We start from the raw sequence: 4,566 nt of genomic DNA, 5'->3' as shown, positions 1-4,566 counted from the left end.
GTGGTGATAGTATGAACATTATTACTTAGAGACCATGTATGTGACGTGGAATAAAGGTAATGAATAATTACAGAATGTTCTCTTTCTATAACCTTCAGTGTCCAAGGGAACCAGGTCGTTTGGTGTGGAAGAAGAGAAACATATATGAAGAGGTTAAGTGAAAAATCTCTGTAGTTTTCCATTTGAACTGGAATTGAATTCAATAGAATTCCAATCCAAAACCCCAGCACAATTTTTTTTGAGGAAATTGATAAGCTAATTTTCAAATGCATATGGTAATACAAAGGAACGAAAATAGAACAATTTTGAAAAAGAGTAAAGTTGGACAACCTACATTACTTGATTTCAAGACTTACTCTGAGCTATAGTAATCAAGCCAGTGCAGTAATAGCAAAAGGAGAAAGGTGTTATATCAGAGGAGTGGAATAGAATCCAGAAATAAGCACACATATATATGGATTAATTGATCCTTTTCAAAGTTGAAAAGGTAATTCAGTGCAGAAAGGATAGTTTTTTTCAGCAGACGCTGTCAGAACAATTGGATACCCATGTACAAATACAAACCGTGATCCGTATCTTACTCCATATATAAAAAATTTACTCATGGTCACTTCGGCAGCACATATACTAAAATTGGAACGATACAGAGAAGATTAGCATGGCCCCTGTGCAAGGATGACATGCAGATTCGTGAAGCTTCCATATTTTTACAAATAATCCAGCGAAGAAATGGGCAGAAGACATGAATAGACACTTCTCCAAAGAAGACATCCAGATGGCCAACAGGCACATGAAAAGATGCTCAACATCGCTCTTCATCAGGGAAATACAAGTCAAAACCACACTCAGATATCACCTCACGCCGGTCAGAGTGGCTAAAATGAACAAATCAGGAGACTATAGATGCTGGCGAGGATGTGGAGAAACGGGAACCCCCTTGCACTAGTGGTGGGAAAGCAAACTGGTGCAGCTGCTCTGGAAAACAGGGCGGAGGTTCCTCAAAAAATTAAAAATAGATCTATCCTATGACCCAGCAATAGCACTGCTAGGAATTGACCCAAGGGATACAGGAGTGCTGATGCCTAGGGGCAATTGTACCCCAATATTCATGGCAGCACTTTCAACAATAGCCAAATTATGGAAAGAGCTTAAATGTCCATCAACCTGATGAATGGATAAAGAAATTGTGGTTTATATACACAAAGGAATACTACTTGGCAAGGAGAAAGAATGAAATATGGCCTTTTGAAGCAACGTGGATGGGACTGGAGAGTGTTATGCTAAGTGAAATAAGTCATATAGAGAAAGACAGATACCATATGTTTTCACTCTTATGTGGATACTGAGAAACTTAACAGAAGACCATGGGGGAGGGGAAGGGGGAAAAAAGTTACAGAGAGGGAAGGAGGCAAACCATAAGAGACTCTTAAAAACTGAGAACTAAACTGAGGGTTGATGAGGGGTGGGGGAGAGGGGAAAGTGGGTGACGGGCATTGAGGAGGGCACCTGTTGGGATGAGCCCTGGGTGTTGTATGGAAACCAATTTGACAATAAATTTCATATTAAAAAAATTTACTCAGGGGCGCCTGGGTGGCGCAGTCGGTTAAGCGTCCGACTTCAGCCAGGTCACGATCTCGCAGTCCGTGAGTTCGAGCCCCGCGTCAGGCTCTGGGCTGATGGCTCGGAGCCTGGAGCCTGTTTCCGATTCTGTGTCTCCCTCTCTCTCTGCCCCTCCCCCGTTCATGCTCTGTCTCTCTCTGTCCCAAAAATAAAAATAAAAAACATTGAAAAAAAAATTAAAAAAAAAATTTACTCAAAACAGATCATAGACTCCATGTGAAATCTAAAACTGTAAAAGTTCTAGAAGGAAGCAAAGGAGAAAAATCTTGGTTCTGCCGTGTCTTTATAGCCCCTCCAGAAATGAGGGAGATTTTAGTCTATTTATATCGTCTCCTGCAATTCGCTGGATGTCGGATCCACAGGTAGAAGGAAATGGTGTTTCTGGGGGGACCTTGTGACTGTGGGGACCCTGTGGTCTAAAATAGTTCGAGTGCTTCAGCTTTTATGACCCAGCTGCGGCAGGTGTAATATAGCCGTTGATTTGGCACAGTGGAGAACATCATATATTCTCTAGCTTTTCCCATTTGTGCAAATGGCCCTACTGGGCCTAAACGGCCATTTGGATGGAGCCAGCCTACTTTCTGTCCTGTGAGTGAGAGGGAAGAGGTCCTCTTGCCCCATGATGGAAGAAACGTGTGGCGTTCCTCACTCCCTTTCTCGCCGATGATTTGTTTTGCAGCCTCTCCCCTGGTAGCGCCCTGCAGCATCTGTTCCTTTTCTTTGCTGTGTATATGTCTCCTTTTTATCCTGGCAGACAAGGCAATTTCTTTGAAATAAAGGCCCCTTCTCTGTAGCAAGTGACCTTGAGACATTCGGCGCTATCATTTCCCAGCTGTATTAGTGACTCCAAATTCAATTTCAAGGTTCTTGAAAGCTTTCCCTTGTCCACCTTGTGCTCACTTGCCTTCGTTTAAGTGTCCTCCAAGGCAATTGCTTTGGGATCCTTGTATCCATTTTAGCATGTGTCTAACTTAGCCAAAGAGAATGGCAGCAAGCGTGGCTTCAATGCCTGGGGCCTGGCAGCGATCAGGGCATCACAGTTGGGGCCTCTGTCATGTCTTTGGATGCTGTGAATAGCCAGTAATGAGAAAAGAGGGAAATGTCAGGCTAGGACCTCAGGGTCCAGATCATGCAAATCACTTAACAATATATAGTTGAGACTCAATTACTCACAGTATATGGGACTATGAGTGCTTTTCCAACAGTCAACTTGAATAATAAGCAATTATAAGCATATTTTAAAATGCAGATGCTTGCTTCTGATTGATGGGTGGGATGGTGTACATGGTGATGCCATTGAAACAGGCTATTTATGGTTGTCATCAATTATGTTGGTGTTCGTCAAGGAACAGCCTTCTGAAACTTAGCTTCCTCGTTTGTAAAATTTATGTCTAAGGCATTTTTCAAATCAGGCCTGCTAGGCCACCTGCTTAGTGAGTATTCAGAAATATATTTGATTCAGTTGTCCATGATTTCTCATCTTTTGTCCCATAAATCCTATCCAAAAACAAAACAAAACAAAAAAACCCAAAAAAACCAGAGAAATGTGTTTCATCTCTAGTGCTCAGGATCGTTGAGTGGTTTTGGCTGCCTGAGTTGTGAAGGATTCTGAAACTGCACTTGGGATCACCTAGGCACAGGATGGAGGTGATCCCAATTATATTCTCACTTCCCATGTCTGGTCCATTTTACTCCTCTCCTCCATCTTTCTCCCTCTTGGTAGAATTCAGATTTCCTGAATGAAAGCTATCCCCCCCGCCTCCCCTCTGGTAACCAGCAGTTGGCTCTCCAAAGTTAAGAGTCTGTTTCTTGGCTTTCCTCTCTCTCTCTTCTTTTTCCTCTTTGCTCCTTTGTTTTGTTTCCTAAATTCCACATATGAGTGACATCATATGGTATTTGTCTTTCTCTGACTGACCTAAGCAGAATACTCTCTATCTTAGCAGAATACTCTCTATCTCCATCCATGTCATTGCAAATGGAAGGATTTTATTGTTTAGGGCTGAATAATATCCCATTGTGTGTGTGTGTGTGTGTGTGTGTGTGTGTGTATGCGTATATACATACATACATACATACAAACATACATATACCACATCTTCTTTATCCATTCACCAATCAACGGACACTTGGTCTGTTTCCATGATTTGGCTATTGTAAATAATGTTGCTATAAACATCGAGATGCATATATCCCTTTAAGTTAGTGATATTTTATTCTTTGGGGAAAGGTCTAGTAGTGCAACTGCTGGATTGTAGGGTGGGTCTGTTTTTAACTTTTTGAGGAAACTCCATACCATTTTCCACCGTGGCTGCACCAGTTTGCATTCCCATCAACCGTGCAGGAGGGTTCCTCTTTCACCACATCCTCGCCAACACCTGTTGCTTCTCGTGTTTTTGACTTTAGCCACTCTGACAGGTGTGAAGGGATACCTTACTGCGGTTTTGATTTGCATTTCCCTGACGAGGAGTGATACTGAGCATCTTTTCATGTGTCTATTGGCCATCTCTGTCTTCTTTGGAAAAAGTCTGTTCATTTCGTCTGTGGGAGGGGAGGGTTTCGGTATTCCCTAGTCAAATACACAGGGTGAGTGTTGGGTGGATGAAGGTGAAATGGAGCAGTGAGTCCTAAGGCATCCCAGGCTGGTATAGGCTTGGCCCTACACTTCTCCGTCCCTTTGCCTTCCAGGGTTTATTCTATCCCATTCTAGTGGCTCTGCCAGTAAGGGTGGGGAAGAGACCTATTTCCAGATGTCAAGATACCTCAGGGTTATGGGTAAGTTCCTAAACTTACCTTTAAATATGGAGATTACTAAAAAATAAGGCAGACCCCATTATGAGGTTCTTCAAAGAGTCTTGCGAAACATTGATATGTGTCATGAGAAAGTATCTATATGTATTTTCACGCCTAAATAAGCAATTCCCTTTAGCTGTGGGTCCAGTGCCTGAA

The 4,566-nt window shown here is 42.4% G+C and overlaps 1 non-coding gene across 1 annotated transcript; it reads left to right on the top strand.

Annotated features, from left to right (window-relative positions):
* Positions 1–603: 603 nt before the first annotated feature.
* Positions 604–710, top strand: LOC122241633. The gene has a single exon (XR_006221874.1). It is a non-coding gene; the product is annotated as a U6 spliceosomal RNA (small nuclear RNA).
* The last annotated feature ends 3,856 nt before the right edge of the window (positions 711–4,566 follow it).

The sequence above is a fragment of the Panthera tigris genome, chromosome C1 (assembly GCF_018350195.1).
Source record: "Panthera tigris isolate Pti1 chromosome C1, P.tigris_Pti1_mat1.1, whole genome shotgun sequence".
NCBI lineage: Eukaryota > Metazoa > Chordata > Mammalia > Carnivora > Felidae > Panthera > Panthera tigris.
This window is presented reverse-complemented; position numbering and strand designations above follow the sequence as displayed.